This window comes from Phascolarctos cinereus, unplaced genomic scaffold, assembly GCF_003287225.1.
Source record: "Phascolarctos cinereus isolate Bilbo 61053 unplaced genomic scaffold, phaCin_HiC Scaffold_5;HRSCAF=322, whole genome shotgun sequence".
Lineage (NCBI taxonomy): Eukaryota > Metazoa > Chordata > Mammalia > Diprotodontia > Phascolarctidae > Phascolarctos > Phascolarctos cinereus.
Window position 1 is genome coordinate 178732951 of NW_027555958.1, and position 24020 is coordinate 178756970.

Consider the following 24020-nt stretch of genomic DNA (forward strand, 5'->3'; position numbering starts at 1 on the left):
TAGGACCATTACCCATATCCTTTCTGCTATACATGAGTATAACCCAAAGCTCTATCCTGGGCCTACCCTTCTCTATATTTCCTTGATGATCTTACCAATTTCCATCAAGTCAACTATCCCTAGTACATAGAAGGACCTAATAAATGCTTGTTAATTGCTAACTAACTCTATACATACTACTTTTTTTTGGCTAGGCAATGGGATTAAGTGACTCGCTCAGGGTCATACAGCTAGTAAGTGTTATGTGTCTGAGGCCGGATTTGAACTCAGGTCCTCCTGAATCCAGGACCGGTGCTCTATCCACTGTGCCACCTCGCTGCCCCTACATATGACTTTTTACATAGCTAGCCTTCACCTCTCTCCTAAAGTTAAATCCTCAATCTCCAAAAACCTGGAAGACACAGGATCTTAGATCCAATTTCCTCATTTTACAGGTGAGAAAACTGAAGCCCAGCGAGGCTAAAAGTCTAAGGTCCTATAGACAGGAGGTGGCAGAGCAGGGAATTGAAGCCTAGTTCTCTGACTACAAATCCAGCACTTTACCTGGACATCTCAAAGGCATCTCAAACTCAGCATATTCAAAATAGAACTCTTCATCTTTCCCCCTAAACCCAACCCTCCCAATTTCCCCACTAAAATTGAGGAGGGCACATCCTGTTTCACATCTTAACAGTCCTTTATTCTTTCCTTTCCCTCATCCCTCACATCCAATAGTCTCCTTAATGTTCTAACATCTAGCCCTTCTCTTAATTCACCTCATAGTTTGGTCATACATTCCTGTTTAGACGAATGCAACAGCCTCTTAAGTGGACTCCCTGCATCCAGTTTGTTCTCCTCTCCAATCTGTCTATACAGTTCCCAAACTGTACTTCTAAAATACAAGTCTGCCTAACTCCACTCTTCTGCTTAAGAATATTCACTGATTGTCCAATGACTTCAAGATAAAACATAAACTTGTCTCTTTGGCATTTAAAACCTGGCTCCCTGCCTGTCTTTCCAGGCTGAACACCTATTACTTTCCCTTTGGCAGTCTAGGCTTCATCCAAAGAGGCAATACAAGACTCCATGTCCTGTTCTGTATCTTTTCAACAGGCTGTTCCTCAAGCCTATGATGCTCTCCTTTCCTATTCTCTACCTCATGAAACCTCCAGCTTCCTTCAGGGTTTAGTTAAAATAACACTTTCTTTAAGAGGCTTTTCCAAGCCCTACTACCCTAAATCATGGTATATTTATTTATCTGTCTCAACTGATCCCTGGAATGTAAGCTCCTTGAGGGAAGGGGCTGTCTTACAAGTTTATTCATACTGTCATAAATATATACCTGGCAAATAGTAAGTATTTGCTAAATGTGTGTTGACTGCTGAACGATCAAAGGCCATGTAGTTCAACTTCCTCATTTCACAGATAAGGAAAAGTAGGATCCAAATCCCAGGGAGATGGCAAGGCACTAAGAAGTTAAGTGGCTTGCTGTACCCAAACAGGCAATATGAATTACAGGAAGAACTTTAACCCCAGTTGATCTTCTTGACTCTAAGGCTGGCAAAGGCTACTCATGGCACTAAGACATGCTAGTGACATACATCTCAAGTACTAGGGATATAACAAAAATGAAACAGTTCTGGTTCTTAAAGAGATTATTTTCTAGTGGATGACTATTAACATATCCCAAAACAGAACCTGAGCTGAATCATGAATGTTCCAGCACAGGGGCATTAGGTGACTAAGTATTAGGAAAACAACCTGGTATCAAAGTTAAATTCCAAGGTAGTGAAAACATTTTGTTATGTGAAGGTAATATTAAGATTCTATTGCTGTATGGGTCAGTGACAAAACTACAACAAAGTTATACAGAAATAAAATGGGTATACACAGGTCAGTAGACATACCAGTTAATTCTTAATGAAGAAATCCTTGTTCTACTATCTCATCACCAGAACTGTGAACTGTGTACAGAATTAATCAAATTAGGAAGAAAAATATTGGACTTTCCTTAAGGCTTGTCCCAAAGACTGCTCAGGACCCTGAATAACTGAATGAAGATCCAAGCTAGAAGACTTCATCCGTGGCTCATCAGCTGAAGTGTAAAGACACTTTGCACGGAGGATATGACAACAGGCATACACTATGCACGGAAATGACAAGGGGAGGGTCTGGGTATGGAAAGGTTCTTAGTGCTGGAACTGGGACAATAAGGAATAACCATGCTGTGCCCTTTTGGATATGGGGTTACCAATGCTGTTTGCTTCTTTTTCTTTTCTCTTTTAATAAAACTTTAATAAACATATGCAGCCAGCATTCTGGCAAAAATGTGATCAAAGCAGCTTTGGTGGGGCTACACAATAGAAAGGATTCTCCCAGGTTTCTAGGTGGAAGTTCAAATGAAGTGTGATCCTACACCATCCCCATTTCCCACCCTCATTGTGCTACAAGGTGCCAGATACAAGGGTTACAGATAAAGGCATCTCCCCATATTTGTTGCTCCAATGTACTTTAGTAATAAATAAAAACGAGATAGCCTCATCCTTAAAGACAAGGATTTATAGTGCTAAGGCCTTTTGTGAAACCCCCAAAGACCAGCTACTTCAGCTCAGTCTGGGTTTTATTTTCTTCAAAAGGATCTTGATATAAAATATAAAGTTCACTAATAAGGGAAACAAATTTAAAATTAATAGCCCCATTCTGGGAAAAAGAATGAGAGAGACAGACATAAAGTTAATTGTTCTGTTTCCGTTTGGAAGACAAAGGCCTAAACTTTCCTTTAGAGTAGGTGTTCTTAACTTGGGGTCGAGGAACTTGTTTTTAAAATATAAAAGCTAAGTAAAATAAATTGATAAAAAATAAATTGAAAAGAGTTTGCTTGTTTTACATCAGGGAAGTACGTAAATAAGTAAGACCAGTGCTTGGTGTGTACAATAATAACTTAAACAGAGCTTTGAGCTGCAGTTTCCTCATCCCTCAAACAAGGGACCTGTGCTGAACGGTTTGAGGTTCCTTCTAGCTCTCAATCTAGGATTCAATTCTTACTTTTTTTTGTTTTGTTTTCTTTGTCAGGAACAATAACAGAACAAAAACAGCTAACAGCAAGCTGATACCCCAGAAAAGGGATAATGAAAAAGTGTCCTTGACTCAGTCCAGAAGGCACTGGAAAAAGTGGTAGATGTGGATGTGATCACTGAGCCATTGGATTAGCTAAGGTGGGAGAAAACAGAAGAGGTATTGCAGGATCTTAAATGTGCCAATTCCACCCCTACCTCCTTAGCTTGCCTACATAAGAGGTTCTTAAACTGGGGTGCCTGACCTTTTTTTTTTTTAATATTAGCCTGAATAGGCCTGAATATTAGCAAACCATTTAATAAACTATTCCATACTATTCCTGTGGAAAAGATTGAGATGCTCTCTAGATAACAATAAAATTACATGGTTTTAGAACTAGCTGAAGAGCCAGATTCAAGTGGTCCAAAGTCAAACTGGCAGATCTCTCTGCAGTAGAGTACACCATGGATCTGTCCTTTGCTGTCCAGAATTTTTTCATTAGTGTGAATAAAAGTAAGATGGAAGCTTATTAGATTTCCACATTATACAAATCTGAGAGGGACAGTTAAAACAGATGATTGGTTGGGATCCAGATTTTTTTTTAAACAGTCTAGAGTAGTTCTTAACCTTTTTTGTGTGTCACAGATCCCTTTAGTAGTTCAGTGAAGCTTATGGACTCCTCAAAATATTGTTTAAAAATGCATAAAATAAAATATGTAGTTACAATGGAAACCAATTATACTGAAACATAGTTATAGAAGGATTCTAATTGCCACAGTATAGCAAAGACTGATAAGTCTGAAGGGTGTCGAGAAGGACAACCAAAAAGGTGAAGGTCTTTGAGTCCCTATTATGTAAGAATTGATAGAAGGAAATGGTGTCATTTAACCTACAGAAGACAAGACTCAGGGTGACAAGATAGATGTTTAAGGCTCTCAAGTACACTTGGTTTTAGACTCACCTAAGGGCAAAACCAGGAAGAATAGTCCAAAGCTGCTAAGAAGCCAACTTGAACTTGTCAGGAAAAACTTCCTAAGTAGAAAGAAGCTAGATGACCATCTCTCAGGGGATTACTCCTGGGGTGTGGGTTGCATAGCCACCACTGAGGTACTTCCCAACACTAGATTCTGTGAGGATTCCTGAATAGGAAAAGGTTAGTTTCTCTTCCTAAATGCTTTCAAGTTGACAACAGATTATTTACAACTCCCCTTAAGTCTCTGGAGATGCAGCCTACTGTAAGGGATATAACACCAGAATTAAGAATTAGGAAGAGCCAAGTTCAAATCTCATCTCAGACACTTATCAATTGTGATGAGATGGTGATAGCAACTACCCCAAAGGTTAAGGATTATTACACACACATGCGCGTGCGCTGCGTGTGTGTGTGTGGAAAGGTTTCATGCAGGAGACGGTACCTGAGCTGCAACTTGATGACAGGGGAGTATATGAGTCAGATGTAAGGAGGGGATGCATTCTAAGTACAATGGACAACCAGTGCAAAAGCACAGAGGTGGGAGATGGAGTGTTGCCGGTGAGGAACAATGATGGCTAGTTTAGCTGGATGTAATGCCCAACAAATCTAGAAAGGTATGTTCAGACCAGTTGCTGCCCTAGCCACCCCCACCTCCACCCCCACCCTCTGCTACACATCAGAAATTCTAGGTCCTCTATAGCAGAGATGTCAAACTTGGGGGCCAGCAGCTACAAAACTCCCAAATGTGGCCTAAAATAAATTGTTATTGGGAAATGTTTAACAAATAAGTACAACATAGATATGGTTAATTTTTGGCTTTCAGAGTAAAAATGTCCTGCATTTCTGTTTGAGTTTGCTCTATGGTACTGCCCACTAAGCTATATACCTCAAAGGAATCTTTTGGATGATTTGGATTTTAAGCTTCCATACCTCCAGTCAATTAGTATATCCAAGAAGTCTCACCAAGCCCAGCCCAGGTTCCCTAACCATTCCTGATTACTATCTAAGGTGCTTGTAAAGATCAACTTTAAGATTTAGGTTAGTGATATTGATTGAATACAGACTGAAGCATGCTATTTTTCATTTTCTTTCATTTTTTCCCTTTTACTTGAGTTTTCTTGTATAAAATGACCAATTTGGAAATGTTTTGCATAACTGCAAATGTATAACCTATATTTGACTGTGGGGTGGGGGGGGGAAGTAGGAAGGGATAGAATTTGGAACTCAAAAAAAAGAAAAGATTTGTTGGAATTGCAGCTGTCTATAAATATATCCCCTATTTATAAAGTTGTTATCATAATAATGGCTCTTCGAATGTTGCTTCTGTTCTGACTAGGTGAGGTATACGTCTATATATTCAAAAACCACAGAATTAAAAAAGTCAACAAAGAATCCAACAGCCATTTATTAAGAGCCTGGAACATACAGAGCATTATTCTAAAAGCTGGGTAGGATACAAAATTTAGGTTAAGATAGTTCTTATCCTCAGAGTTAGCTCAAATGACATTATTTGCATGTAGTCTTTACATGGAATTCTCTCTTTATCAATATTGCCATTACTACCTCCGTGCCCTCCCCCCCCGCCATCTCCTTTAGAATTCCAACAGCAATTTCTTTGTGCTTTTGCATGGAATTTATCATATTATTTTCATTTCCTTTCCTTGTAATATCTGAAAGTATATTTCAACTAGGCCCTCACTTCAACAAAGCAATCCTTTAATTTCTTCCAAATTATTCTTTATACCACTCTCCACAATGAACATTTCAAACATTCTCCCCTCTCTGAAAGATTCCAACAACATTCTTTCTCCCCACCTTCTCACGTGAAACTTTATAACCCACCTCTACTTACTGCCTCTATTTCTTCCTCTTCTGAATTCCCTACAATCTCTCTTCTAACTTCGTCACTGAACTAAAATTGCTCTCTCCAGTTAACAATGATCTCAATCACCAAATCTCAATCCCTTCTCGATCCTCATCCTCCTTCACTTCTCTGGAGAATTTGACATTGTTGACTATCCTCTCCTCTCTTGGGTTATTATGCCACTTTGCTCTCCGGGTTCTTCTTTGCTAATTCATCATCCATGTCACCTTGTGGGTGCAACACAAGACTCTGTCTTGCGCCATTTTTTCTTTTCTCTTTACACTAGCTCCACGACTTCATCAGCCACTGTGGTTTCAATGACAATCTCTGTGCAGATGACTCTGAGAGCTATATATCCAGCCTTAGCCTTCCTCTTGTGCTCCAGTCCAGGAAGACAAATGGCCCATCAGAACATTTCTACCTGAATGTCCCATAGATACCTCAAACTAAAGATGTACAAAGCCAAACTCATCTTTCCCCTCAAATCCCTCCCTCCAAAATTCTCTATTACTGTCTTGGGCACCAACATCCTTCCTGCCATCCAGGTTTGCAACAGTGTTATCATCCATCATTCTTTACTTACCAATCAACCACCAAATCTTATTTCTCTCCATATCTCTCACACACACCTCCCTCCTTTATACTCATATGGTCACCATCGTATCACTTTTTGCCTGGACTTGCAACAACCTTTCTGCTCTCCCTCCCTCAAGTTTCTCTCCACGCCAATCCATCCTCTACACAGCCACTAAAGTAATTTTCCTGTAACTCAGGTGTGATCATGTCACACCTCTCCCCACCTCCTCCTCCAGCTCCTTATTACCCCCAGAATAAAACATAAACTTCTCTGGTTGACATTTAAACTTTTCATTACCTGGCCCCTTCCCACCTTTCCCATATATTACTTCCTTCCTTGCACTCTATGATCTAGCCACAATAGTCTAATACCCATCTCCACGTCTTTGCACTGTTTCCCATCCTTAGAATGCACTCCCCCCTCACTTATACCTCTTGGAATCCTTGGTTTCCTTCAAGACTCAGCTTAATTTCCCAACTTTTACATGAAGCCCGATTCCCCCAGATGCTAGTGTACTCTTCCAAACTATCTTTTATTTATTGTATACATAACACATAACACATTTATATGTGTACACATTTTCCCTATTATAATGTAAGCTCCTTAAAAGGACTGTTCTACTTTTGTCCTTGTATCTTCATGGCTTACAGTAGTACAATGCACATGCTACATGTTAAATAAATTTTCTTCACTAAGTAGATAAAAAAAGATTACATGTTATAAGAATTCAATGAAAAAAGTAATCACCATGGTCCACAGTAGCCAGAGAAGCTTTCATAGTTGGAAATGAGGCATAAGTAAGATTTGTTTTAATAGGGAACGTAAAATGGGGGTAGGGGTGAGTAGTGGATACCATGAATGAGGGCACAGGCAGAAATGCACTCAACTTTTGCTAAAGATAATAAAATAGCCAATATTAATAGTAGTATATAGTGGGAGATGAAGTTCTTCAATTGAGTGAGAAAGTACCAGTTCTTAAAGGTTCCTGAATATTAAGTTGAGGATTTTAGATTTGACACTTCAGTGGATACGATCTCATCAATAGAAACATATTCTTTCTTTCAGTGAAGACTAAAAACCCATGATGCCTTGTTATACTGTACTGCCTAAATTTTTCTATAGACTTCACAGAGGATATACACAACATGATGGAGGCCTTTCTCTTGGTCTTTTATATTTCACATGTTCTAGTGAAACACTCAGCCTGTCCGTTTGTTTAATCACTAGTTTTCATTTCATGCCTAGCCCACTTCCTTTTCCAATCATACATTTCCTCAATGATTCTTATGCAATTCCTTGTACATAGGTAATACCTAAGTACTAATCCATATGACCCATTCTTACTTTAATGAAATCTTCATGAGGAAGATTTACATGCTTATTGAGGGCATCCTCTAGGAAAATTAGAGAATAAGGCAAGTCTTTGCAAATGATTCTCTACAGAAGACTATGGCTTTACAGTGTGGAAAAAATTTTAAATAGTCTTAGAGCAAGGATTCCTAACCTAGGTAGGGTCCACAGACCCCAAAAGGATTTGTGAATAGATTTCAGAGGGTCATGAAATCTGTTGGGGAAAAATCCAACTTTGTTTTTAGTAAGAACTAATTGAAATATGGAATTTTCTTTAATTATTAATGCAGGCAACAAACATTATTCTGAGAAGGGGACAAGAGACTACCAAAAGTATCATCTATAGCACAAAAAAAAGGTTAAGAACCACTGTTTTAGAAGCTTCCTTCCAAAAAGGGATCTTTTGTGACTGTTAATTTTCTGTTTTATTTCTGAATAAATGCAAAAAGAGGTACTATTCAATGATACCATGATTAAGAAGAAAAATGAACCATAAGATGGGAAAACGTATGCTCAAAAAGCATTTGTGACTAAGATAGAAGACATCTCGGATTAGGTCCAAATGGACTTGATGCAATAGGAAACAGATAACTATTATAGATTCTTAAGTAGATAAAGGTCCTCACAACTAACTTTGTTAAGGCTTACAAAGTCCATTCACATCTTATTTAAGACTCACAACAACCTTGTGGGACAGGATGGCTAATGTACCTCTAGTTTATATTTGATTTAATTCGAGATTTAGAAATGATTTGCCCATATTACTCAGGCTACCTCTGAAAAATGCAGAGATGGAAATTGTTTTTTATTTATGGCATTTATTTATTCTGTGAGTAGTCATCTACACCTTCAGAAACGAAACATCTTATTTTTATTATAGTGATATAATTAAAATGAATTCCACAGGAGTATACAAATTATTTTTATTCTGTGCTAGTCCAAGTACAGGCATTTTTTTCTGCCTGTATATAATCTATAATCAGTGCTGTGTTTCAGTAAGCATTTTTTTTAAAGACCTCATTTTATGGATGCAGTCTATATGCAAAACAATGTAAAATCAATGAACCAAATAAATGCTGATGCTTGAGATGAAGCAGTATGGTCAAAACTTGAATACTTCTAAAGTAAAACAAAAGTTATACTATCATTGGCATCTATTCAAATATCAATAGAAATGCTGGGGGTTTTTGGTGTCATGGTTTGCAAGGAATGCAGAGATCAGAAGCAGTCCTGATATGTTATATAACATACTTACAGTTACAGTGATAAATGGAACTAGATAAGATAGGATAGAGGCGGCTTTGGTGAACAGAAACAGAAGATTCAGGATATTCAGAATCAAACTTTTAATTAACTTAAAGAGATTTTATTAAATAATTTAAAAAACAGGTTGTCAATCCATAGATTGTATGTCAAAGCATTTACAAGTGACACAAAATATTAATAGTCATATTTCTAAAGCTAGAAGGTCCTATAGTCCAACCTCATTTGATAAAGAAACTCAGGCACTAACTGGCTAAATGACTTGCCTGAGGTCACATAGGTAGACAGTGGGAGAACCATGACAACGAAGGTCTCTAAACGAAATGTTCTTCCTACCATACCACATGATCCGTCTACCCAATGAGATGTTCTAATGGCCAGTGGAGTCTTGGTTGCTTTTTATCCTATGGTTACAGATCCCTAAGGTGTTCCACCAAGATATAACTGGCAGAGAAACTTTCAAGTAAGAAGCATCACCTAGAGAACATGTTTTGACTTTTTTTTCCCCTTGCTTTTTTGGTGAGGCAATTGGGGTTAAGTGACTTGCCCAGGGTCACATAGCTAGTTTGACTCCTGTTGCTATGGCCACAGGGGGAAAGAGATACTTCTACTGAGGAGAGACCATGGAAACAGTTTATATGACATTTGTAAGAATATGGAAAGCCTTCCCACAAACTTCCACACTAAAAATGCAAACAAATGCTTATTAAACACACACTGTCACACTGTGTAAGGCAGTGGGTCTACAATGACTGAAAATAAGAATTCCTTGTGTTCCGGAGACATTTTTATCGACAAAATAAAACATATACACAGATAAGTACAGTGCAAGGTAATCTGAGCAAGAAGAGAAGACTAGCAAGTGGCAGGTTTTATAGATGAAACCTGAGCCAAGCTTTGAAAGTCACAAAAGGGAAAGGATTCTGGGAAGCTAGTGGAGTAGGTCAGACAATTCCAAGCTCTCCAGACTTCCTTCACAAATAGGATAAAATAGCACCTCAGGGCAAGTGTAGAAGGGTAAAAATAAACAAGAGTTGGGGCAGAACAGTGGTCCTCTTGGGACAATCTGAGAAGATCCAGATATTTGGTCTCTGTGAAGTGTAAACATCTCCAGGCAAGCTGGGTTGGGAGGTAGCCCCAGTTCACCAGTGAGTCCAGAAGCAGTGGGGGAGACTGCATTGGCTGTGGGCACTTACAAGAGGGCAGAGTTTGTGGCTTCAGTTCCAGGCTATAGGAAAGAACTGAAAGAGAATCTGAGGCCAGAAACACCATCTCCCATACCTAGCTAGAGGTGATTACAATAAATAAGCTGCTATTTAAAAAAAAAGGAAAAAAAAGTAGGCAAAAGAGAAAGAACCTAACCATAGAAAATTACTTTGGGAATAGAGAAGATTGGGGTTTGTCTTCAGAGGAGGAAACTGACGCAAAAAAAAAAGAAGAAGCAAAAAAGCCTCTCCTACCCCAGAGTAACATCAAATGGTCACCCACCCAAAAAGAACTCATAGAAAAACTTTAAAAAAAAAAGACTTTAAAAATTAAATGAGAAAGACTGAGAAAAAACTGAGGGGAAAAAAAGGAACAATCTAAGAAAAACAAGATTATATGAAGAAAGTCAACCAACTAGAACTGGGCAAGCCAATGAAGTTATGAGAGACCAAGAAATAACAAAACAAAATATAAAGAATGAAAAATAGAAGAGAAAGTGAAACATCTCATTAAAAAAACTGATCTGGAGAACAGAACGAGAAGATAATAATCGGACTACCTGAAAGCTATGATCAAAAAAAAGAATCTTGATACAATAATACAATGAATAATTACAGAAAATCATCCAGAAATGTTAGAACAAGAGGGGAAAGTAGAAATAGAAAAAATCCACCTATCACCACCTGAAAGAGATCTTAGAAGGAAAGCCTACAGGAACACCACAAAACCCCAGCTCAAGAAGAAAATATTAACAGCAACAAGGAAAAAACAATTCAAATATGGTGCAGTCACAATTAGAATCACACAAGACCTATCAATGGCTACACTAAAAGACCATCCAAAGGTCTCCTAATGGAAAATGCTATCCACCTCCAAAGAAAGAACTATGGAGTTTGAATGCAGATCGAAGCATACTATTTGCTATTTTTTTCCCTTCTGTTTTGTTTTGTTTCCTCTTTCTGGTGGTTCCTCCTATTGGTCCTAATTCTTCTTTACAACATGACTAACGTGAAAATATGTTTAATAGGAATGCACATATAGCCTATATCAGATTGCGCACCATCTGGGGAAGAAAGATTTAAAACTCAAAAGCTTATGGAAGTGATTGCTGATAAAGCAAAATTAAAAAAAAAGTTTATTTGACAAAAAAATAAAAGACTGCAGGTCTTGGAACACTATATATATCAAAGAGCAAAAGAACTGGAGTTGCAGCTGAAAATATCATGTCCAGCAAAGTTAAACATAACTCTGAATGAAAAAAATCCAATATTCAATGAATTGCCAGACTTTCAGGATTTTGTTGCAAAAAGACCTTAAATCAATAGAAAATTTGACAAACAAGATACAAGAGAAACATAGAATATATAGAAAAGGAAGTGAAACATCTCATTTAAAAAAATGATCTGGAGAACAGATCAAGAATAACTGGACTACCTGAAAACTATGAATATAGAAATATATTCCAAGACGAATTACAAGGGCCTCAATAAAGACAAACTGTTTACTTTTTATATGAGGAAATGTAAATTGTATGCCAAGATTATCATTAGCAAATGGGTAGTTCAAAAGAAAGATCTGGGTAGAGCTGAGTATGATGTAATACTAAAAAGTAAATGGTATAGGAAAAGGTAAAAGGAATAATTATACAAATGAGGTGCAAGAGGAAGAACTGACAGAGGAATTAGATGGTAGTTTTGGAACTCTGCTCCCATGGGGAATGGGTTAAAGAGGGAACAATACATAGTTATATAGAAAGGCATAAAAGTCTTGTCTTCTAAATTCAGAAATAAAAAGCTAAGGGGATAAGGAAGGGAAAAGGATATGGGAAGGATTTTAGAGTGAGGTAGAGAAGATCTTTGGTGCAAGGGAAAAGGATGGGAAGAGAGGATAAGGGAAGGATCCTGGGAGGCAGGGTAAATTAAGTAACAGGGCAAGGTAGCGGGTAGAAGTGAAGCAAAGGAGTCAGAAGAGATAAGGAATAAGAGATACATACAAACATAAAATGAAGATCAGGAATAGAATTTACTGTGCAAAAAAAAAAAGTACGAGTAGTAATCATGATCTCAAAGTTAATGCTAAACTAGATTTAATCAAAAGAGAAAAATACAGAAACTACACTATGTCAGCCATATCAATCAATACTGTTTTAGACTATTTAAAATAGCTAGACAGGACAAGTTTGGAATACTACTGTGGTGTAGGAAATGATGAATTGGTGGATTTAGAACAATATGGAAAGACTTGGACTTATGGAAGAAGAAACAGAAGCCAAATAATCACAGATGTGTATATATATGTGTATATGTGTGTGTGTGTGTGTGTGTCCCCACATTTAATTGTAACCTTGAGGAAGAGAAAAAAAGAACAAAGTAAAAAGTGCACAGTAGAGAACAAAGAAAACCTACAAGCCCACAAAGATGGATACCTCTGAACACAATGTGAAGTATTTATTATATAAGCTTTCTTGAAATGGAAATTTATTGCTTTATATTTTGAATCCTCTCATATTCTGCTGTGCACATGGCAATCTTTTTTTTCTTATTTTGTATTTAAGTTTAAAATAAATTAGTTTTTAAAAATTCAGTTATGAATACAGGACCATCCACTCAAAACATTAACAAAACAAAAAAAGAGAAAGTAACACAAGGATTCTGAAAAGTAGAATACAGGGAATTCATTCACAGCACTGGGGGGTCTGAGGGGAAGGGACCTCTTACAAATGCTGAGACAGGAGACTGCATATCAATTTTGGGGAACAGGTTTGTAGTCTAGTTAAGCTGGAACAGTGTGATAGGGAATGATATGAAATAAAGCTGGAAAGGTAGGTTGGCAACACATTATGGAAGGATTTAAATGATGGGGCTCAGGAATGCATATTTAATCAAATGAAGATGTACAAAATGCACTTTACAAACCCTAAAACATATATAACTCACCTTTTATTATAAAATTACAGAGGCAAGAAAAGGGAGCCACTGAAGGTTTTTGAGGAGAGGCACAAGGTCAGATCTGCACCTTAAAATTATTTTGACAGCTATGTGTATGATAGATTGTTGAGGTGAGAGAAAGGTAGCTAATACTAGTCTAGGAGAAATTCAAAAAGAACATGAAGCAGGGTGATTGCTGTGAGTGGAAAGAAAGAGACAGATACAAGAGATGTAGCACAGAATATAGCTTTTTAGGACTAGAAAGGACCTGAGAAGGCATCCAGCCCAATCCCTTCATTTGTAGAGGCAGAATTAACAAGCCTTGGGAACAAACTTGTTTTGGAGAGTGAGGGAGAAAGTTAAGGATGATGATAGTTGGTGGTGGTAGCTGGTATTTATATATATTATTGAATTGTATTCTAACAACCCTGAGATATTATCATCCCTATTTCAAAGATGAGGAGACTGAGACACAGAGAAGTTAAGTGACTAAGGGTCACATAGCCAGAGGCAGGATTTGAACCCAGATCTTCCAAAATCCAAGTCCAACCCTCTATTCACTGAACTATACTACCTTCCAAGCATGATACCAAGATCAAAACTGATCCCTTTGAGAGAAATAGAGAAGTATGGTAGAGGCAAATGTTTAAGTAGGAGGATAATGACTTGTGTTAGATATGTTGAACTTGAGATGCAGGTGGGACACCCAGATGGAGCTCTATAACAAGTAGTTGGATGTCTGGGAGTGGAGTTCAGGAGATTAGGAATGAATATCTAGATTGTGAAGATGGAAAGATGAAAAGTAAACCCACAAAAGAGGATAAGTTTACAAAGGCAGAAAATAGAAAGAAGGGGGCTCAGGGCAGAGGCTTGAGGGTGAAAGATGGCTGCAGCAATAAAGGCATCTGAGAAAGTACAGTGAGATTGGTAGGAGAAGTAGCACAGAATAGTGTTACAGGGAAGAGAGAGTATCTAAGAGGATAGTCAACTGTGGTAAAAGCTACAAGGGGCCAAGGATAATCAAGGCTGAGAAAGGGCCACTGAAACTGAGAGTTGAAGGATCATTTTTGAATCTAGGAAAGGTCCCTGGCTTGGCTTGGCTTTCCTTTACATTATAATATCCCTCTCTGAGGGCAGCCAGTAAACTATGGAATAAAACGCAGGGTCTCTTCCCCCAGGGAAGATTTTGTGTCTTTTAACTACTTCATCCTTAACTGTACTTGTCTTAAAAAGTTGATCCGAAGGCACATTTTCTTGCTTGCCCAGGTGCCAGTGCTGCTAATTACATGAGTTTAAAAGGCAGTTCCAGGACAGCAGTGGAATTGGAAGGCAAATTATGAAGGGTTGAATGAGAGGGGGGTGAAAAAGTGGAGGTGGCAAATAGTTTATTCAGTATTAAAGTGTACCTTAGGCCACATTAACCTATGGTTACCTAGGGAACTTTCCCTTCAGGTCCAAGCTCTCTTGCCTGCACTCTTTTTACTTCCCTGATCCTTGGTCCCCAATCTGAGGTATAAATCCTATTGGACTTTTCTGACTCTGAGCTGACGTAGCACTCAAAGTTCAAAGACGCACAGTACCAGAAACCAAACAATTCATTTCCCTTGTGCACTTTCTGTCATTTTCACAGCCTCAGTGCCATTTCCTAGCTTCTTTTTCTTTCTCCTTTTATGTCATCTATATACAATATACTCCAGGGTATATTTACAAGGGAAAAAAGTATATACCATTCAGAAACAGTATAGGGGCAGAGTCCTCCTAAGTATCAGTAAAATCAATCAACATATATTTATTAAGCACTAATTTTGTGTTAGACATCATGCTAGAGTCTAGGGATAAAAAGACAAAAACAGCATTTGTCCTCGAGGAGCTTACATTTTATCAGAGGAAAATATGTAATATGCTAATATAAGCACTCAAAATATACATGTACACACACACACTCCTCTACATATATATGTATACAATGTGATTTGAGTATGGGGGCTGGGGGCTGGCAGTACTAGGGGAAGGGGTGGGGAAAGAAGAGATGAGTGGATTAGGAAAGGCCTAATATAGAAGGTGGTCTTTAAGCCAAGCTTAAATGTGACAGAAGGAGGGAGCACTTTCCAAACAAAGGGAACAGGTAAGGAGAATGGAGAAATTTGTCTGGTCCCAAATTAGGTTATAAGCCTTTGTATCCAATATTCCCCTCAGAAGTAACAGTCCAACTGGGTCTTCCTCCTTGTAACAGCTCCAGATGAACAAGATTATCTCAGCAGAACTCACTCATTCCAAATCTATAATTTTTTTCCCTTTTATTTATTCTGCATATACAGAACATAAGCTCCAAAAGGACAGGAGTTCTTTCATTTCTGTATCTCCAAACGCCTGGCATATATTAGGTGCTTAATAAATGCTTGGTGACTTGACTCCAAATCTAAATTTCCTCTCAGCCAACCAGAAAGTCTCCTAATGGTATAATAACCTTACAGTTAGTGATCTACAATACCATAAACTTACTTAACTAGATCTTGGACTTCACTTCCCATCAAGGAAAAGGCAAGAAAATACAAACAAATAAACAGAATCATTCCCATAACCCAAAGTCAATTTAACCCAACAGAGGCCACAACTCTAATCTCTTTCTTTCAAAAATACCATATTTTAAAATTGCTTTATGAAGGAAATGATTCTTTTAAATTTTTTTCTCTACTTTAGCCCTTAAAATAACCCTTAATCCTTTAAAATAGTACTAGGGTAGCAGTTTTAAATTCTAATCAAAGATACAATAATATTTAAATGGAAATACATGCTTTGTACACCTAGCCCTTTAGCATTTTTTTTTTCATTTTTGTTCACAATTTCTGAGTGGAGCAAGAGCCATGGTCCAGATGCTTACATATGTAGTGTTTAAGTATGGAGGATGGGAATGGTAGTCAAGCAACACAGGAGTACTTTGAGGTATTCAAAGCACCATAACCTCAGTCAGAAGGCATCCTTGAGGTCAAGTCCAACTTCTATTTAATATGTGAATCACTTAAATGACATACGATAAGTACTTGCAGAAACCTTAAATGAACACTTTCAGTGACAGAACTCAAGATATCTCTTGAGGCAAAGGAAGGGAAAGACATTATGTTCATACTCCACAAACCTGAGCAAAAAGAATAGCGACTTTTCATCATTTGGGCAGGGATATATTTACATGCATTAAAGATATTCACCATTCCTGTCTCTCTCTACTACCTCATACAGCTACATAACAAGAGAACGCACTGGATTGGTGGCCACAAGTCTTGGCTAGCACTGTCTTGCTTTATAACTCTGGGTAAGTCTCTTTACCCTTGTACCTCATTCTGTCTGCAAAATGAAGGATGAAGCTACATGATTTCCAAGATCTCTACCACCTCTAACACTAAGTCTAAGAGCTTCCCAAACGTGTCAATACACACATGTTACGAGAAACATTTAAAGATAAACTTGAACACAAAATTTAGTTATTTGTAAATTAATGCTTTATTGAAAGACAAAATAAATGAGGCATATGTAAATTTTTTTTTTATGAAATAGATGCCATTTCCCCAACATCACAAAAGCAGTTGTTTCTCAACTAAGAGGCAGAGTTTAACAAATAATATAATCCTTTCTCACTGAAGGTAACTCAATTAGTATGCTGCACAAGCAAAATCTTAAGTGTTATTATCCTGGAAAGGACTTAGAACTTCAAAGTATTCTGGCCATTATGATTCTGTCAAGTTTTAGAGCAAACAAATAGGAAAAATTATTTTAAATTGAATTCTTACAATCCTACTTAACCTCTTTGTTCTTTTTGTAATATTGCAAAAAAGCTATTGGCTTTTTCTAGTCATTATCATTCTACTGGCAAAATTACATTGCCTCCTAAAAGTTATTCCTCCTTAACCTTTTCCAGATAACCCTAAAGGTGGGAATAGTCTTTTCTGTTGGCGCTGCAGAAAGTTGATTCTGGAGTGTACACTATGATCTTATTAATGCTATGACTAGCAACTTAATGGATGAAGCCTCTCCTTTGGGTTGTGGATCACAATGAATCCTGCAAAGACAGAAAAAGAAAACCAAATTACTAGGATACCAATTATGTTTACTTAAGGTATAAAAACTTAAGCATTATAGATATTAGATGATGGAGTATTAAATAACTATCCTTTAGGGGTTCAAGCTATTCAAAGATTCTTGATCCCTAAGAAATAGTTGTGAGGCATTCCACAAACAATAGAAAATGAAGTCATCAATGAAAAACAGTAGGCAATTTATTTCAATATTAAGAATTTGGTAGAAGAAGAGAAAATCAAGGGAAGATTTAATAATGTGTATTGTGAGATAAACTCAAGAAAAGCTCACCCCAAAAAATCCCAACACACTCAACATGAAATTTATTCTTTATACAAACACTTCCAGATGACCTGCTACAACATAAATACAATATTATATATTATATTTAAAGGGATTGAGTAGCAAGGTTACTAGATCTGGAGCTACATGTGGCCAGGTGAGTTCTTGGGTTAACAGACAGCACAGCTGCCATAATTTACTAGACTGAGACACTGGTAAAGTATTGGAAAACAACAACAACAACAAAACCCTTGCTTGATCAGCGGCCACAATTAACAGACTTTCTAAGGTTAAAGTTAAGAAATCGGATGGAACTTAACTGATGTTTAATGAAGCACAGGTTTATTTGTTTGAATAATTTGGTCAAAAAACTTTTTACTGAGTGGATTAAAGGCATTCACTGTGATAGCCTATTGCTATTGCAATAGAAGCTTGGGTTATACTACTAATAGGTTAATATCCCTATAAACTGGAAATAGAAGCAGCCCACTCACTCACTCAACCCATTCATTATAAATGTCTCATTTTTTTCTTTGCTCCACCCCCTTCACTGTCGGAGTTTCTGTTGTGGGAGTTACGGTGAAAAAACCTGGAGAATCTCTGAGTTTGGAAATGGAAGAAAGATGTGAAAAGTACATATAGCTCAGATTACAGAGGGCTGGCCTACTGGCATCATACCCAAATAAAATTTCCCCTAAAATGAAATGCAAAAATAAGGAACTTTGTTATAGTATTTGAAATTCTACCAGTTAAAATTCATTTAGATTGACAAGTATCTTAAAAACAAAGTAAAATATAATAACCCTTTGGTTAAGGGTCAGTCATTCACACATTAATTTAAAACAGTTCAGGCCGTTTCCCTCCTGAAAATGAGAAAGCCTCACCAGAAATGGGGAAAGAAAGAGAAAGAAAGAAAAAAAGAAACTTTAACTGAAGTCCTTTAGAAGTCTACAGAAATAAAATCTCAAACTGGGCCACAGGGACAGCTTGTGGAACCTTTAACTTTGTATCAAAAGTGCTATAAACTTAAAACAAATATGACAATTGGGCTAAGATCGCTACTTTATATAGAGTAGGGCAGGCCTAGGTAAAATGTTATAGTGGGAGAGGAGGAAGTATGAAACAACTAGCGGTCCTACTGGACTTAGTAGCAGCAACAGTGGTTTAGAAAGGGAAGCGGAAAGATGCTAAAAAGAAATTTCACCTACTTGTAATTTTGACCCTTCAACCAGGAATGGAGTGTAAAAAAATCTTTTGTATTCTTATACTCCATGACTGTTTTAAGGGATTCAGAATTTGAGTTAGTTCTGGTATATTATAGATTGGATAGATTTTTGAGATTTGGCCAGGTCACCTAATGATTTCAAATACCATTCCTACAGAGAAATTGTGTTCTAGGCTACAAAAATCAACTTATAATACAAACTTTTGAAACACAAACTGCAAGCTGAGGGATATTTCTCTTAGCAAATTCATTTTGGGCCCTGGTCATTTTGTCAACTATAATCCTATTTCATAGATATTTACATTACTGTAGAACTAGAAGAGGGCAGGTAGGTGGCGCAGAGTATAGAGTGCCAGACCTGGAGTCAGGAAGACTCCTCTTCCTCAGTTCAAATTTGATCTCAGACACTTATCAGCTGTGTGATCCTGGGCAGGTCACTTAATCCTGCTTGCCTCAGTTTCCTCATCCGTAAAATGAGCTAGAGAAGGAAATGGAAAACCACTCCAGTATCTTTGCAAGAAAACCCCAAACAGGGACACAAACAGTCAGACACAACTGAAATGCCTGAACAACAACAAAAACTGGAAGAGACTTATTACCTAGTCCAACCTCTTCATCTTATAACTGAGGCTACACAGGTTAAATGAACTGCCCAAGATCACAAGACTAGTAAACACAACCAGAATTCAAACCCAGGTCTCTGGAGTCCCAGGCTCAGAGTTCTTTTCAGTACCAGCTGTCTCTAATGGAAATGTCTTTAGTTTATTAGACATCACAGCCTCTTAGTAAGAGACCTTATGCTTGAATTTCTAACAGGAGTAATCTCCCCCCCCCCCCAAATGACAGTTCTCTGTAAGGTACACGTCTGAAAGCTAACAAATCGGTATTTTCCACAACAAACCCTAATGAATTTATTAATGGTTGTTTTTTGGACCTTGACTCAAGTTCAAAAATATCATGAAGTGTGTCACTGCTAATCTTCATCAATGATTAACAAATAAAAAATATTTTGGCTGTTCTGATACTTCTCTGTTAGGAATCTACAAGCCTCCTAACCAAGCAAGGATTAAGTATAACTAAAATGTGTAAGATTTACTTTGGGAAAAGGTAAGTAAATAGGCAAAATTTATCACCAAAATTTAATATCATCTTGATAGGCTAAAAACTACTCTGCTAAATATCAATACAGACATATTCTACCCATTCACTAATTTTAGGGATATCAGCCAGTTCAATAACATTAGTCATTAGTTCAAAATGTCTCTATCATTTCTATAACCCTGATATAGCAACTGTTGATATAAAACATAGTAATACCAAATGCTATTCCATTAAAAGAAAATCAAAATCACAGATCTTTGCCCCCCAAAATGTTAAAGTAAATATAGGATCTGTATTAAGTACAATACCTTCAGATAATGAATGGGCTTTCAGATGACTCTCTTCACTAGCCTCTGGCTCCAGGTTCCTCTCCTCTTCGACTAAAGCAAAACTTAGCAATGTTATATCTGAGCATCTAATAATGTAAAGCAATACAGTATAGGCTATTTTTGTCCCCCCAAATATTATGTAAAACTGTCTTAAAAAATTAAGTAGGCAGATTTGCTTTACTCCTTCATATATTTCTACTGTATCATGAGGTTTGAGGATAAAGTAAATGGGAACAAAGTTAACTGAAATTTATCTACTACTATTCTGAAGGAAGTCTGTTCTCATCAATCCATCAAGGCCTAAAATCTCAATGCATTTCTGGTGGTGAAATGATTCTCTTGAATTCTAATTCTTCATATTAAGATGACAAAGCTAGGTTTTTTATGACATTTATCCTTGTAGAAAAAGTTTAAAGTAGGGAACACTAAAATAAGTGGAAGAAATAAATCCAGTAATTGCTGAATCTGAAATCTTACCAGGGATTACCCGGGTATTAACAGAACACTGTAATGTTTGCTGTTTAGAAATAACTTATGTGGAGAATATATTCAGGTTTGTTAAAGGAATCCTACAATATTTTCAACTGGTTATTAAGGATATTAATTTAATAACAGGAAACAATAGGAAAGCAAAATATCAAAATGACAAAAATACAAGTAAATCAAGATGGTTAAGTAGGCAGTTAGGTAAGTTAGCAATGTTGATTAAATTAATCATGGAATGTAATACCAGTTTGCAACTTTTTTTGTTTTTTTCAGCCTTCTCCCCTCAGGAAAATGTAAAAGTAGTACTTTGTTGTGTCATGTGCAAATTTACTCAAGCTAAAATGGAACTTTTCAAAGCAATAGTCTTAGTAATAAGTAGACAAAAGAAATAAGACTGTTTCTGAGAAATTTTAGTTCTGTATTTCCTGACTACTAAAATTAGAATACAATGGATAATTATTCAAAATGTCAGATATTATTTGTTACATATTTCTTCAAGCCAAATATACGTATTCAAAATCTTATTAGTATTTCCTAAAAATCACTAGCTCTACAGATAAAATCCCACTAAAATAAAGCGTTTTTTTTTTTACATTAAGACTACGTTCATGAGCAGCCAGCAGATTAGCCATACTAATAATGGCTCCTCTATTAAAACGACACTATCTCTTGCATATAAAATGGAATGCAGGACATATTTTAACTTATTTTAACATAATACTCAGGGACCTTAAAAATAGAGCAGGACCAAATCAAACCAATGCTTTTTCCATGGGAAATGTGAATTTAATTAACAATGACTGACAGATATGAAAACAATAAAAGAAAGCCAGAAAAGCAGCTGTGTCTAGAAAGACCAGATTGTTGTCATTCTCCTCCTGTGCACTCTGAGAAGTCTGAAGACTGAGAGATTAAACTAAGAAATGTTATCTGATGGCAAGCCTCAAACAAGCAACTTGGACTTTTTGCAGACATTCACCTTATATCACACCTGAGCTTTCACTTCATTTAGAAATTCCTCCTTATATAAAAGGTTATCTTTTTATCTTTATATACCTTGATGCATTTTCAAGATTTTCAAGCTAATACATGAACATTCTATCCTTCACATATGAAAATTCCTCTAGTGACCTAACCATCCTCTTATCTGGGGTTTTTTGGGACCAACAGCACACATTTGGAAGGCTAACTGCCACATTAGAAATCAAAGCTGTGGCAATGTAGAAAGAGATAAGCAGGCTGGACCATGTAGGAAACAAACCACTATCCTGACCTCCTCTGCACTTTGTACTAATCAACTAAGCTAAAATAATAGTAGTACTTTGTTGATCAAGTTAAAACAAACTTATAAAAGATAATGCTGTAGCACACTTTCTTCAAAGACTCAACAATACACTCGTGTATTACTACCATTACCACACAATGAAGAACTTGAGACAGGTGAGTAGAAAAAAAGAGCTCAATTAAATTAAATTTGTCATGAGCTTTTTTGTTTGTTCAAATCACCGTTTCACTCACCAAAGCAAATACTCGAGACATATTTTTTTCTCAGAGAAATTAGTTCAGGGGATTTACTTTCAACTCTTAGCACAAAGTATATGATTAATAAATGACTGTTGAATTTTCATTTATTAATCACCATACAGAGGCTGGCCATGGTGGATAATATATATCCCTTGAAAAAAAATCTATACCAATGAAAAAGTCTTGCTGTTTCCACTTCTTTTGAGACAGGAAATTATTCTTTGAACAAGGTGTCCTTGAAATCACTTTCTAATGCTCCTTCAGTATTTTATTTGGAATATTTTATTTTCCTGGATGACATGCTTCACTTCCAACACTTTTTAATCCCATCTACAAAAAAGCAATTTTTTTAGGCTTATCTTTGGGATTATTGTGTTTTACTGTGCTGCAAAATTCTTTTCAGATTATCTTATTGTTAAAGGCTATTTAAGAGTCCCCTGAATTTGTCTTTTTGAGCTGCCATATTTTCCAGAAACACTGGACCCAAAACACGCAGGAGGCCCTGAATGTGTCAAGGATGAAGCTTTCCCTGAGCTAACATAATTTGTTGTTGCAGCCCAAGCTGGACTCCTTGTGTGTCCCTGGGAGGCCAGATAGGCACCAGCTAGTCTGTGCCAGGCTGGGATAATGCCTGTGCAGCTGGGGTCCTTTGCAGATAAGCAGACCCTCCTATCTTCAAAGTCTAGCACAGACCTGAACAACGTGGCAGTAGGTAGGGACCAAAATTAAAATAGGCTTAACTTCTTTGGGCCACAGACAGTCTAGTCACTAAAGACAAGACTCACGATGGTTGGTTGCCAAGGGCCATATAACAAACAGGAGAGTGCATGCAGCAGCAATCCACCTGCCAAGTTACATCATGAGTACAATAGTGACCAGTAGAAGGCGGGTTAAGCAGAACACTTCTTTTACATACTCTACATTTTTTTTGCAGGCTGCCAAGTAGACTGCGTATTGTACAGGCCTGGTCTAGCAGTTCCCATGAGAAAAGAATGAGGCTTTTACTATCACCTTGCTCTTCCATGTGGGGAGTGGTCTTGTCTCTTTTCCCACCTTTTCTGCACAGTTCCCCCTCCCATGTCATGCCCCTTCTTGGTAGCCCCTCCTCCCTTTGTCCTGCTATTTATTATAAAAATATAAACTTCTGTAAAGACCAGGAACCCTTTGGGTTCCACATGCATGCTCACTTCTCTTGAAATAAACCTGCTTTTCACAGAAGTCTTGTGACGTGATTGCCTGCTGACACCACTAACACATAAAAATAATTTTAAGAAAACAAATTTCATCTTTGTTGAACTCTTCTACTTCATACTACACCAGTATTTGCCACTGCTGGGAACAGGGCCTTGTTTTCCTTAAAGTTGACATCCATAGGGTGCTGTGAGTTTTTACTTTCTTCTTATAATTAAACCCTGTTGGTTTTTTACTAAGACTCTTACAAAATGCATTCCTTTGTTTAAAAAAATCATGTATCAGCTACGTTCATATTTGGTCATATCCCACATAACTACCTTGTTACTGATCTCCTTATTACAATTCTCTCTACAGTAAATTCAAAATGCTACAGACTATGGAGCAAATGCATTCACTAACAGACTGTTTAAAGTGTAAGTTTAAAATCTGAGCAGATTATTCATTTATGGACTAGATTTATCAGTCCCTTTAGAAACTTAAGAAAATTCCCTTTAGCATCTATTCAAACAACATTTTTAACAGAGTGTAATATAAACCCTCAGTCCTTTGACTGTTAAAGCTAAAACTCAATAACACAAAAGCCAAGTTCCTATATTCTTTTCTTTCTCTTACAGA

The 24020-nt window shown here is 37.0% G+C and overlaps 1 protein-coding gene across 2 annotated transcripts in view; it reads right to left on the reverse strand.

The window, feature by feature from the left end:
• ZNF292 (zinc finger protein 292) overlaps positions 1-24020 on the reverse strand; it is a 112626-nt gene that overhangs the window by 47385 nt on the left and 41221 nt on the right. The window contains exons 2-3 of one of the 2 annotated variants that reach the window (XR_002322331.2): positions 20181-20252; positions 16668-17247 (exon numbers count right to left, since the gene is read on the reverse strand). The exons of the other annotated variant lie outside the window; for it this stretch is intronic. The gene's annotated coding sequence lies outside the window, so the exon portion shown is untranslated. Of the gene's footprint in view, positions 1-16667; positions 17248-20180; positions 20253-24020 lie in introns of those variants that run through there. 2 annotated transcript variants of the gene reach the window in all.